The following is a 15,102-nucleotide window of genomic DNA, read 5'->3' as shown; positions in this document are numbered from 1 at the left end:
AATGTGGGTAAACTGCTGAGTTTAGTAGGATTTCAGTATGCAATGAGGAGTCTGTTAAAAATCTGATCTTGGCACTATAACTCGAACCAATTAACTCAATTTTATTGATCTGGAGGTAAGGACTGAAGTATTTTTCAAGCCACTGATTACTATGGAAACATTTGCATTGATCTGAACATTTCCTTTATTCGTGTTGTCATGATCTGATTATTGAATCATGACACAACACCATTCAAGGCAAATGTTTAATACATTTTAATCTAAACTATGGTTGACAATAATTACACTTATATAAAAGGAAGTTGCGGGTATATCTCTACCACCTGAAAAAAAAATAGACCTATAGTAACAATGCAGAAGACGGGATGCGGTGGCTCAGTGGCTAAGATGCTGAACTTGTCGATCGAAAGGTCTGCAGTTCAGCGGTTCAAATCCCTAGTGCTGCATAATGGGGTGAGCTCCCGTTACTTGTCCAACCTAGCAGTCCGAAAGCATATAAAAATGCAAGTAGAAAAATAGGGACCACCTTTGGTGGGAAGGTAACAGCGTTCTGTGTGCCTTTGGCCTTTAGTCATGCCGGCCACATGACCATGGAGACGTCTTTGGACAGTGCTGGCTCTTCAGCTTTGAAACGGAGATGAGCACCGCCCCCTAGAGTCGGGAACGACTAGCATATATATGCGAGGGGAACCTTTACCTTTACCTTTAACATTGTAGATCATCAGTAGATATAGACTAAAGATCATCACACAATTACATAAATTTACAAATAAATTAAACAGCATATGAATCTCAATTTTGCTCTAAAATATGTCATTCAAAAACTTTGTAAACATTTGCTACCAGATTGAGCTGCAAAAATCCAAATAACCATCAGATTGCTTTAAAAAGAGTCAGGAACTGTTTGCATTTGTGGCAGCACAAATAGTCAAAACAAGTGGCTTGAAAGAGACAATCTATGGTCCTGGGGTTAGCATAATTTGCTGGCTAACAGGAAATGGATATCTAGTTTCCTGCTGAAATATGGAAGGAAACTAATCAATCTACTTTTCAACCAGATCATTTATTTATTTGATTTTTATCCCACCTTTATTACTTTACAAGTAATAGCAAAGATACCTAATACTCCTTCCTTCTCTTCCCCCCCTCCCCAAACAACAAACCTCTGAATTGCATTGAGCTAAGAAAAAATAACTGGCTCAAAGTCACCCACCTGACTTTCATACCTAAGGTAGGATTAGAACTCAGTGTCCTGGTTTCTAGGCCAGCACACCTTAACTATTTACACTAAATACCAAATTGGCAGCCTGGTGTTTGGTTTTTCATGAATGGCAGTAGAAAACCAGTGATTTTCCAAGTCAATAAGAGGGTAAGAGGGAATGGAGTAATTGAAGAAAGTGATGTGTAAAAAGAGAGTATGATTATATGTCTATAAGTGTGTGTATTTACCCTTTGATCTTACATGTAGGATTCTAAGAATCAGTATAATTTATAACCATCCTTCCTACTTCACATTGGGACAGAACTTAATATTTTCTCTCAAATTATATAAATAAAACATGGTTGTTGCTTAATTGAGCAGAATATTGAGGTTTTATGGATACGGAAAAGAATGATTTAATTACATTTTAAGCAAATCTCTGAATTCCATGAATGCCCATATATATCATAACAAAATTATTGGAGGAAATCAGTATGTTAAATATCTGAGTGGGTAAACTATTCATTTGAATACAAATCTATACTTACTGGTAGTTATTAATATCAGTCAATAACTGGCCCTAGAAAGACAAGCAATTGTTTATTAGCCTGCTTGATATTATTGTATAAATAAAAACTCTAAATGCTGATGTGAACTTCTTAAAGGAAAGCCAAGTTATCTATGATTAATATGCACTGTTGTAATGTTTTAGAAACAAATTAAAATAGTATACCAATGTAAACAAATCCCAATCTTAGTATCTTGCAGAATTTTGTAATTAGTTAATTTCAGCTTTAATTCAATATCTTTCATTTTTATATGTAGCTTTATGCTGAAATGCCAAGTTAAATTATTGTAGAAGGTATCATTATTTTCCTACAGAGGAGAAAATTGAAAAATGAATTTCCCAATACTCATTCAATCTGGCAGAATATATATTTTGTTGGTGAAGACATTTGGGAGTGTCAAATACAATTTAAGCATGTACTGAAAGATCTTAGTGCAACCACCAGGATATGTTCTATTCAAATTTTTTCTCTGCCAGTAAGATGGAAAGATACAGATCTTTAATAACATAAAATATTATTAAATTGCTCTTGGGAAAATCAGTCGTGAAGATCAAGATGTTTTCATAATTCCCTTTCCAGAATGTAGGGATTATTCAATCTTTTATCTTTTATAGAATCTTCAGGCTCTGATGTTCTATCAAAGACCTCCAATAATATGGGATAAGGCGTGTATGGATTTACACACCAGCCACTAGAGAAATTAGGCTCCATTTTCATGTTATAGGATTGTGTAAACCATTCAAAATAAGTGCTTCAAAACATGTAGGAGCGCATCCAAGGCATTTAATAATTAAAGCAGTTGGATTACACAGCTTCTTCAGACCATCTCTGCATGTGTGTGCACGTGTAGTCACTTTGCGTTGCTTTAAAGAGAACTGGAAGCTATTAAAAATGATAAAGTTGTAAGAAGAGAGAGAATAACTTCCAGAAAGCAAACCATTCAAAGCTCCATGTCTCTATGCAAATTTTAACACTTGATTCTGATTATGTATACTGTCTGAATATCCAAATTAAAGCATAAACCTATGGTTAGAAATAATTTTGTAAACCATAGTAGACATAATCTATTGGAACATGACTGAAGAGTTTTAAGGTAGTTTCTTCATCTTAGAATTTAAGATAACAAGCTGACAATACATGTCCCAAAGAAATGAGTCTTAGCTCTGTAAAAGGAGCTGTGATTTCAATCCACCATTGAGAACTTAATTTGGGCTCACAGATATGGCTAGTGGCAGTCCATTCACGAAGGACTCCATATTAAACAAGGAAGCCCACAGCAAACAGATGGTTACAATACCAAATAATGACATGAAGTAACTGGCAGTTTCTTCTTTCTACTATAGGAGATTTTGTTCCTTAAGGTTCAGAGTAGTCAAGCTATCTCCAATATATGCCTGGATCTTCAGGCAAAACAATTTAATGTCTTGATTTCTTGCTACTATCTCTCCTTGTCAGAGTAATGAGCAGCCTTCTGTAGCTACCTGTTGGCCAGTTTCAGAGTAGTTTTCCTTTTCTGATTCTTGTCTCTTCCAATTCTTTATCTCTTGTTCCTTATTCTCCACTGTGCAATCTCTTTCTGCCTTGTCTTCGTGCATTTGGCACTTACTTTCAAATCCTTCTTCTTATCCCTGCCCTGCCTATCATATCGCCATAGTAGTTTATGGCCTCCTGCCCTAGTTTGTATCAGTTGACATTTTCGTCTGTTACTGATCTCACATTCTTCCTGCTAACGGTGCCTTTTATCATCCAACCTTATTTAATATAACAAATAGCCATTTGTGCCAACTACAGTACAGTATGTTGAAGCGTTTCCTTATCCCAACTGCTATATTTGCCAAATCATTCCAAACTTTTTCTGGTTCTTTAAAACCAGAAAAGCTTTCTTTGCAATAAAAATAAGACTTTCATTTCATGAGTGAATACATGGCAGAAGAATGAGTTGATACTGCCATCCAAATGTATGTTAGTAAAGATGATTGTTCACTCTTGTCAATCTTGTCTGCACAAGTTCTGAGAGACTCTTTCCAAATAGATGAGGGTATGTACAATGCTCCTATTTATGCATCGGTGATCTTAAACAAGCAAAATTAAGACCACAGAATGGCATGATGAATTATCATCATGCAATATATTAAACTTTTCCCTGAATCAATATTTTAGTCCAGATCATTTCAGATCCCTGAAATGCAATGACTTAGAACTATTCTTAGTTTAACTGAACTGGTGGACCATTTGATATGTTTTTTGTTTTAAAGATAAATTAGGAAATCTTTCTGTAGCTTGGGCTCATATAGTATGATTGTACTTCATGCAAAATACAGCCTTTATAAATGAACTGTTACTGCTAAAGCACCTTAATACTTTTTTGCAATTAAGACATTAATTGGAAGTGAGGAATTAAGGAGGCAAAGCATTATTAATAGAAGTAATTAAAGTTTGGACATTTTAGTTTTATTTGTAAATACAGAACACCGGCTTCATAGTAGATACAGGTGCTTTTCTACATAGCCCAGTTGGATATTATGCTATGCTATGCTATGCATATTAATTCCTGAGGAATTACCTATATCTGACGGCACCCATGGTGGTGCTTAAAAATAAAAGCTTTTGTATTTACAAGAAGAAACTGAAATTCTTCCTATGGGAAAATGGAGCGATCTTCTGACATAACTGGTTTTCACTGTAAATAATATACTGTAGTAAAGGAAGTCTTTGGCTGTAATCTGTTTTTTTTTTTAAATGTATCTTGTGGCCTCTTTGTCACTATCACAAGCACAAATTGATCTGAAGTCATTTTCAAGTGCTTTCTCTCCTTTTCAGCATTATTGTGCTTCTCAGTTCATGGAGAATGGTTAATTTAATGTCCTCTAGCATCATATAGATAAAGATTTCTCTTCTGACAGATACCTGACATTATCTTGAATAAAATTCTGAAGATAGGACATCAGCAAAAATGCAACAGAGGAGTCATGTAGTATTCCGGTACATTTTGAATCGAATTCTACAAATATAGTACTTGACCAATATTAGAGAAGGCAGCAGACAGAATATCATCTTGAACATAATACAGCCAATAATGTGGAGAGGTTCCTGTGAGTGGGGCAAGTTAGAACTTATGAGAAAACTTTGTTGTTATACTGGTTACAGCAGAAGAGAAGGAATGAAAACAAAAAAGTGATTTCCTGGAGAGAGAGAGAAGTTCCCTGAGGACGGGTTGCAACATGAATCCGAAAGCTTGGAAGACTAAAACTCTGGTCTCGGTGACTGACTCAGATTGGATCCTGCAAAAAAGTAATTCATTGTGAAATTGAACAATAGAAATTAAAACATAGTTGATAACAACTCTTATAGTATTGGTAATGCTGAGTTTATTCCAAAAAGGGGGAGGGGAAGCAAATTTTGGTTATAGATGCCTATTCAATACAATGAAAGCTTCTCTCAATTAGATCATGGGTGTCAAACTCAAATCATATAAGTGACGTATCATGACTTGTTTTGTCTTTGCGGAGCCAGGATGGGCGTGGCCTGCCTGGGACGCATCCGGCCCGTGGGATGCCAGTTTGATGGTATCATCTCACCCTGGATTAGATGATAGGAATGATTGTCACTTGATCATAGAAAGGTGAAAGCCAGGAGTAAAAAAGTAAATTGTTCCTTTGTTACTGACCATCACCATTTTAACAATGAAATTGTGAATTTAAAAATGCCCTGTTGGTAGATGTTTTCTTTTAAACAGCCATAACCTGATCCCCAAATGTCCACTGCATTAATTGCCCAGAAATATTGGGGATCCTTGACATAACAACCATCACCTTTTACACCCCCCCCCCAGGTTTGTTGATCAATACTTCACAACTTCTTTCCGTATTAGACACACTAGTTGAGGGTGCTCTGAGTTTTATCTCAGTTCATGGAAAGGCCAAATTTTCTCCCTCTAGCAGATGGACAGATCTGAAAGATCAGCAGTGACAAGATGGGCAAAGCCAAAAGAGGCGTTTGGCTGAGTTTTTCTGGTGCCCCATCAGTCACAATGTTTAATGATTTATAGAGGAATATATTTATATTCCAAGTGATCAAGAAAAATCCTAGGACTCTGATTCCACAGCCATAATATATCATCTGACCAGCTGTGAGCCACATTAATCTCATTTCAATTTGAGGTTAACATAGGTTAACAAACTGTTACACAACCAGCAACAGCTGATTGAGATATACAGAAAAAGAGAGAAAGGTTTTTTTGGTCTGCAACTGTAAGTACTGTGCAGCATCTACTAGTGTGAAGTTGATTTCTAAGACTAGAATTGTAAACCAATAATATAATTTGCTTTTCTGTGGCCCTTGGAGTGCCTATGTTTGCTGGGTGCTAAAATCATGATTTCCTGACATTTAGAAGCAGGAAACAAAGGATAATGACAACACGTGCTCTAAAAACAGACATATCACAGTGGAAAAAAATCAAAAGAAAAAACAAGGGTCTCTTGAGCAGGCTCAATTCCTGTGATTACATGGGCATGTCAATTTTTTTTTCTTGAAAACAATGCAGGAGTATCATTGCCTCCTTTTAAGAAGATTTTTAACTTCCCAATGCACTGTTAATCCTGGTTGTATTTCCCATCTAAATACAATCTTATTTTATTTTTCTGAGTCCGGGTTGGCCTGTTTACCTCTTGCTTTGATCAACTGAACAGGAAATCCACAATTTGCCCCAAGCCCTAAAGTCACTCACATAAAATTGCTGCTCTTGGTCCTCAAAAGGCTGCTCATTTTTGGTATTATCCATACTAGTAATATCAGAGCTGAAATATGCCTATAATGGCCAGTAGGAATAACCTTGAGCAACAGGAGGAAGAGCCACAATCAAGGCAATAGTCAGATAAAAGAAATTTGAGTCCAACACAGAAATGTAATTTGGGAAAGCATTTCAGACTTGATCCTCCGTAGTTCTTTTGAAAGTAAAAGGAGAGGGGGGGGGGAAAGCACATCCAGACTTGCAAGATTCTATTAATGTAATCTTATAATGAAAGTAGTAATTAGCATTTATAACTTTGGTTTTCTAGTTTTGTCAACCTTGGGCTGACAATGCTAGTATGAGGCATACTTGGTTTTGGAAGTTGGCATGGAATAGATACACTGCTAGTAGAATATCTGCTAGATTTCCTAACAACAGTAGAAAAGAATTTGGGAAAATGTGCAGAGAATGGTTTCTGGAATTCTTTCCAACCCCTTTAACATCAGTGACCTTAAGAGGTATCAAGTGTTCTCTTTTGTGCAACGAACTAAGCTTGGGTGTGGATATTAGTGCTTTCCTTTGCGTATCCCTTGCTTTCTGTGCATGAAGCTTAAGACAGGCTGAAAAGACTCTATTGACTCTGGGTCATGTTACGCGGGGGGAGGGGGGAGGAATTTAGAAGAGCAGTTGGCAGCATTCCCAGGCTGCTAACCAGTTGCTTCTCTCCTGGCCTTCTGAAGGGTCTTCTAGGAGAGCATGCAGCCCTGAGGTGCTTAGTCCAGAGGTGGTATTCAGCAGGTTCTGGCCATTTCTGGAGAACCAGTAGCGGAAATTTTGAGTAGTTTGGAAAACTGGTAAATACCACCTCTGACTGGCCCCATCACCATCTATTCTCTGCCTACTGAGTCCCAACTGATTGGGAGGGAATGGGGATTTTCCAGTAACCTTCCCCTGGAGTGGGATGGGAATGGAGATTTTACAGTATCCTTCCCCTGCCACGCCCACCAAGCCATGCCATGCCCACCAAGCCACGCCCACAGAACCGGTAGTAAAATAATTTGAATCCCACCACTGGGTTAGTTCCTTGAAGCCATCCCTTCACTTTTTAACTAATTTGAATTAATTGAATTAGTTGAATTTGAAACCCTGGCACAAGATCAATCGACATGGCGCACGCTGATCCACCAAGGCTGCCAGACATTTGAAGACAGAAGGGCAACCATAGCACAAGAGAAGCAAGCACTCCACAAAGCCAGAACTGCAAATGCTGCAACTGTGATGCCCACATATGTCTGCCCGACATGTGGCAGAACATTCCATGCCCGTATAGGCATTACCAGCCACTTGCGGATGCACTGTGGACAGCCCACTACCCGCTTGATGTCAAGGTCCTCTTTGAAAACGATGGACGAACACCATCAATTTGAATCTCTTGCCTCCTCTTAATTTTTTTTAAGCTTTTATATATATTGTTTTATATTTTAACATTTTATTGTACACGGCTCACAATCCCACTTTGAAGGAGATGAGTAGTACAGAAATGTGAAAAATAAAAAATAAACAAATACTGTACTAATACAATAGGGGATATGGTTTTTTTGGGGAGGAGAGATATGCTTCTTTCATAGCCTCCAGACATGTCCATTATCTTTTTTTTTTTTTTTTTGGCCAATTTCTTCCACCGTACTCAATTTGGTCCTGCTCTGTTGTTTTCAGTGAGTTAGCCTGAAGAATTAAGTGAGTTAGCACTGACAGATGGAGCCCTGAGAACCTTTACATAGTTTCCTTACCTTATTAGGTAAGTTGAAAAGAATAAAAAAGGAGGCACAAGATTCTTCTCCTTACATTCTTCGGAACTGATTTCTTTATTGAAAAAGTTTTCAAATACAATTTTCCCCCTTTTTTCTCCCCCCCTCCTCCCTAACTCCCCCTCACCACCCATCCCCCCTGTGACTTCTTCACAACAAAAACCTAATTCATAACAGATTACATAATATTTTACCATCCCCTTACTCCCCTTACAAACCGGAACTCGGAACTGATTTCTATTTCAGTAGCAATCCTTTCAATGATTCCCACTGCCTGCCTCCATGTTTTGCATCCCATTGACCAAAGCAGAATTTTATCATTCTGCTGATGTCACCGAATTATAATTCCCAGCATCCCCTGCCATTGCCGGTGTGGATTGGGTTTAATGGTTGTTGTAAACTAATATCTGGAGGAGACGCTCTCCATTCCTTCCTGCAGGCACTCTTGTATTTGTTTTCCCAGAACAGATATTATTCTCTGAGGATATAAATTTCACTTCAGTAGCTTCACTCACAAGTTAAGCTAAACATGTTGGTAAAAAGCACAGAGTTGAAGCTTTTGTTATTTGTAATTTTATTACAAGACATAGAGAAAGGGACACATTTCAATGGATTAAAGTACCTAATTGTTTTTAATTAATCCTGAGTTGTTTGTGGCATGATTTCCACCAATTTTCAGTTCAGTTCAGCATTTATTATACATTTATTCCTCAGCAACTTAGATTTGCCTCTGAACTCTTTCTTCCATTGTTAAATCAACCCTCTTATTAGTCCAGAGAAGTCCCTTTTCTTCATCTTTCCCCAGACTTAACGAACATTTGAAACTACCTTACTGACAAAACACCATTGTCCTTTCTCAGAGAGGGAAGTGTGATATTTCCCTTTTTGTATGCATACTGGAAAATACTCTTCTCTTTTCCCTCTACTTTACTAATATAGCTGTTTTCTCTTGACTCCCACACTTGCCTATTAGGCAATTCTTCCTTGCCTGTAATGGCATGAACAAGCTCCATACTTATAACCATCAAATTCTTCTCTGTTACTTAACTTCTCAACCCTCCTCCTCTACTTTGGTTTCAAAGAAAATTGCCTCTGCAGGTATTAAATTTGGAAGTGAAGGTTAAAGGGAGCAGAATGCTTTAATGCTACTTTGGATTCAGGTGGGAAACCCTGCTTCCTGCTAAGAATTTCTCCAATATCCCTTCCATTAACTTCTAGGTGGTACTGTTTGTAGGTCCAAAGGCAGAGCCTCTTTCTCCTGATCTATAGAGGTGGGCTCTAACATGAGCTGTCAGTGCAATTATATCATTCATAGTAAAGTCTGAGGGTGGGTGTTTTTCATCTCTTTGACTCTAAAGCACAGGTTCCCCTTCTAAATTTTTGCCCCACTGAGCACAAAGAGCAGCAATCTTATTAAAGAAGACAGCTGATTGAAATTTCATGAAAAGCTTTTTGCAGAGTCGGGCAACGGCTTTACATAAGAGGCTTCACAAAGTGCTTTTAGCAGAGCTAAGGAAGTCTTATGTAGGGCATTTGAACAAATGCTTGCAAAGGGTTTTATTTCAGATGCTCCTAATCATGGTTGACCAGGAAAAGTCAACAGCAAGCTGGGAGGCAGCCACAGAAATGTCAGGAGTGAAAGAAGACTAGAAAAGAAAACAATTTAAAGCAATCACTCTGGTTGCATGGAATCGATTTCACAATCCCCCCCCCAAAAAAACTATCAGCATTAGCAATAGTAATAGCACTTAGACTTATCTAACGCTTCACAGTGCTTCACAGCCCTCTCTAAGCGGTTTACAGAGTCAGCATATTGCCGCCAACAATCTGGGTCCTCATTTTACCGACCTTGGAAGGATGGAAGTCTGAGTCAACCTTGAGCTAGAAGTGTTTCATACATAAGTTAACTGACATAAAGGATCCACCCTAAATCCTGTTCAGATTCCTTATGGTGATCTTGATGTTGAATTGTTATGGATGATTGACACTGATTTTTTTAATACTTAATATATATTCTGTTTTTTCACACAAACATTTGAACAACTGGACAAATACATATAATGAGTAAAGGCATTTCTCGTTCCATTTTTCAGACTCTAATTACTGTTTATTTCTGTAATTAAAATATTTTAATCCCACTCCTAGATAAAGGTTTCAAGATGATTAACAGCTAATAAAATGAAAAAATATTAATAATCCCAACAATTTACTGACTACTCTAACTTGAATGTAGCAAGATAATAGTGGTGTATTTTTAGACTACTGTATACATCAGAAGTGAAGTTACTTGCAGATTTGGAAAAAAAAATCCATTTATTGCTTTCTGCATGTGCTTCGACCCCTTCATGTAAATCAAAGTAATAATACTGTTTCATAATCGGAACTACAGTATTCACTTCAGCAATTTAGTCTGTGACAGTTTGTCTAGTCATTTATTTAGATTGCAAGAGTTGTACAGTAACCTTTAGCACAGTTCTTCAGTCATTTTAGAGAGAATTTCCAATGCTTTTAATCTGGTGAGGATATTTGGAATGTTAGAACATAACAGTAGTCTTGTAAATGGTTGTGGTGCTGATGGTGAGACTTCTCTGTTTACCAAATAGCTATGAAGCACAATGGCTCATGAGGTTAGGATACTGGGCTAACGATTGGCAGGCTTGTGTTCGAGACCCAGTTGTTGCCATGAGTTGGGGTGAGTTCCTGTCACATGCTCCAGTTCTTGCTGGCTGTGGGCGAGTAGATAAATGGGTACCACTTTGGTGGGCAACTCAGCAGGGACATAAAAGGAGCCCCCAACTGGATGTCTCCCAGGCAATAGTGGTGACACCATTCAATCCTTTAAACCTGGAAGTGCTTTGATGCTTCCAACATGACTGTAGTAGTAGTACTGACTGTATGTGCTTTTCTGTCTAATCCTTTTCTTGAAGGACACTTCCTAATTCAAATGCCAAGCTTTGAAAGGGGACTTCACTTTAACATAGGTTTGAGTGGAGCAGTGTTCCCTTCCCTCTGCCCTCACTTCTAAAATGAACTAAAGAGGCCTTTTGCTTCACTTCATATTGTTCCGATCAATTCAACTGGCAGTTCTAGCACTGACTATGGCAATGCAGGTTCTGAAGCGTCTTCTGACTATTAGAACCATGGACTTGAAGCAACACAGGGTATCCCAACGAAGAGAATCACACTGTCTCCATATTCTTTCAGCTTTGGTCCCACTGGCCTTTTGTATACAGCCCCAGCCTATAAGTGCAAAGCCAATGAAATCTCAATAGAATATTTGTAGTTCGGGATAGAACCTGGAGTACTTGATGCTCTCTAAAGCCTGGTTGTCTTCCTCAGTTAGGCTGTTGTTTACTGTTTGATTGTCTGAGCTGGTAGTTCCTTGACTGGGGCATTGTTTACTGCTTGAACACTTATACATAAAGAGAGACCAAATTCCACGCCCTTCTAGCACTGATGATATTACCTAATTGGGTAATGAAACTTCTGCATGTAAACAATCAAGCTCAGAGAGCACCAAGGATGCCAATCCAATCTGCAAGATTCTTACCTTGCCCAGATCCCTAATCTTATAATGTAGCATTGAAATTACATCGAGCATTTTCCACTCTATAATGTTATGAGATTCTCAGAACAATTTGGTGAAAATTTAATTTTAGGGGAGGCAAGGAACTTCTTCAGAGTTCAGATTTTACTATGTAGAAGTAGACATGCATAGAATGATGGAAAGAAAAGGAGATGGAAAAATGTCACAAAGGTGCTTTTTCAAAAGGCATCTGGACTTTCTTTGTTTTTTTTTCCCCTTGAAGACATTTTGCTTCTCATCCAAGAAGCTTTTTCAGTTCTGACTCTGAACTGAAGAAGCTTCTTGGGTGAGAAGTGAAATGTCTTAAAAAAAAGAAAAGTCCAGTTGCTTTTTGAAAAAGCACTTTTGTGACAACCATGACCTGGATGACTGAGAATCACCGTAGAGAAGAAAAAAACTGATGTGTTTAATTGAAAAATAGTCCCATGGCATTATAGAGATTAATTGACATCTATCCAAATAACCTTTAAGAGACATTTTTCAAAGGCCAGTTGTAGCACCTGTTTAAGACAACATGACTTTCATGCTCTGCAATACAGATGTGTTAATTAAGTCAAGAAATGGGGGAAAATATGCTCCATAAATAATTTGCAGCTCATTTTAAATGCATTTTAATGACTTGTGCAAACTTCCATGCTTCAACCAGAAAGACTGCATTACCTCTCCAACCACAGTTTAAAATACAGAGTGCAAAAATATGCATTTCCCTTTTGGCTCAAATAGATGCCCTTAAAATGCAAGCAGATTATGAAATCTGAACTAATTGTGGCCCATATATTTTCAGTGTCATTGCTTATATTGAAAAGCTTGCCTTTTGAGAATGATTTTATGTAGGAGATTCATTGGGAGCTAGAGTTTTCTAGGAAAAGAATTCTGAAAACATCAAGAATTGTTGTTTTAACGAAGAGCAAGGTTTTCATTAAACCACGAAAAGCACATCAAGAAAAAAAATCATGACGTTAAACCTAAGAGGGTATAAGATGTGGGTGATAGCCTTGTCAGAAGGCAGGAGCAGTAGTAGTTTATTAATGGATTATTCTTATGACCATATCACAGAAAATAAAAGTAAAATACAGAATCTAATTCCATTGTAAAATACATAAAAGAAAGTACCATAATAACATACGTATGTGATAAATACAAAGAATTAGCATCTGGATCAATACATCTCAGAAAGTTTTGAAATGCCTTCTATCCTAATGTTCAATAAAGACCCAAGCCATTCTGGGTCAAACCTCTAGGTACTTCAGCCAAATTTGAACCTGTCAAACAAACTGGACACCTTACCCTTTATGAAGGCAAAATTCCATATGCTTCATCCAGATTGTCTATAAGCTTTAGTTGTTAAATAACAGTTTTAATTTTCTGAGCATTAACTCTTGCAATAAATTATAATTTTTTTTCTTCAAAAACCATAGAAGATATGTCAGAAATCCTTGACCTTCAAACAAAGATCCCTTAGTAGAGGAAAATACAATTACCAATGTCAAGGCTTAACAATTGAGCTAAATTAATTATGACCTTTACCACTATTTCTAAATAAGCAGCAAATATTTACAGCACTCAGTAGTACTAGAGTACCCGTGCCATGGGTTTTAATGGCCTTCATCTATAAATAATTTATTGGTTGCATCTTCTATATTTTATATTTCTTCCCCTCTTTTTCTTCTGTCCCTTTCCTTTATTTGTTGAATCTTCCTTCGCCCAGTAAGTAACATTTTATGTATCCAGGGTCATGAGTGGCAATCTTCACAAGTTGATGATGACATAATGTATTTGTTAGTTATTAACATTCCACAGGACTCTCTTTATTGTTGTTGCAACTGAAGAGCACGGCACACATTAGCAACCTTCTCAACTGCAGTCACACTTGAGCAACTACTACGGTACCAGGAAATTTAAAAACCAAATGTTTGACGTAAAAGATGTCCCAGTTCCAATTCCTTGAACTCTATGATTGGACCGATTAACCCAGGAACACCATAAATCTGAAAAACAGAATGTCAAAAAGTAGTAGTTTCACTTAGCCAAGAATGGATTCCTAAATTGTTACTATAATTAGAAAAAAGTTACCAACATTCGGATTTCATATTTTGCTTCCTGATAATATATTTCCTATTCAGATGACTTGCATTCAATAGGTTGATTTTGGAAACACTCCAAACAAGGAAAACAGGGAAGGAGTATTCTGAATGCTTTCAAATATTTCATGGAAAGAAAAGAAGAGTAACAAGATGAAATAATGAATTTCTGTATTATACTAAACATCATAACTCTTATTGTTTCTAATTTTTGTTCACCCGATAAACTCAGGATCCACCTGAAGCTCCTTGTCATTTTAATTTAGAATTTAGTTTTCATGTTTGTTTCATTTGAGTGTGAAGCATTCAGACATCAGTTATTAACTTATTATAAAATAAGATAAATAATGAGAAGGAAGAAACCCTGAATGCAATACTTTGCAGACTTGGTTTTCATAATCTGAACTACCACTTTTGCTGCTGAAGAATTCAAAGATAAGTCACCCTTAAGTTATATTTCAAAAAGATGCATGGGATGTTGATGATTCTTTTAAAAATAAATCATTTTTAATGGGAATAGTTAAAAAAAATTAATGTGGCCTACAGGAATAACTCTACAACTCTGAGATTCTCAGCCACACCTTTTCAAACTTGTTCTGATTTATCTGTGAAACTGATTTTTTTTTTAAGATACTGCAAATTTATGGGTGGGCATTTGCTATGAGTCCTCTTGCTGAATGATACATCCAGAGACAGACATATACATACATATTTATACACTTACTTACACAGCAAACTTACTTACTTACTTACTTACTTACTTACTTACTTACTTACTTACACAACAAACAGGATGTACCAAAAGTCAGATTCCATTGACAATTTATTATATAAATTACATTCGTTCAAATATAATGTAAAAACTGCTTGCATTCAAATTAGTTGCATTTTTTTCTAAACACATCCTTACTCATTTTATATGTGAACTTTGAGCATTCCTAAGTACAGTAACATTTCTGGGGAAACAATATTAAGTAATAAAACATATTGCCATTGACCTAGAAGGGCTGACTCTGTACATGATTACTTTTGCATATAGCCAGACAAATAAGTATAATGTGAACTAAAGATGGGGATGAGTGATGTAAAACAATCATTTACTTCCTTTTATTATGGAGAGAACAAAAG

The sequence above is a fragment of the Pantherophis guttatus genome, chromosome 1, assembly GCF_059756535.1.
Source record: "Pantherophis guttatus breed Tessera chromosome 1, ASM5975653v1, whole genome shotgun sequence".
Taxonomy (NCBI): domain Eukaryota; kingdom Metazoa; phylum Chordata; class Lepidosauria; order Squamata; family Colubridae; genus Pantherophis; species Pantherophis guttatus.
Note: the sequence above shows the minus strand (reverse complement) of the source record.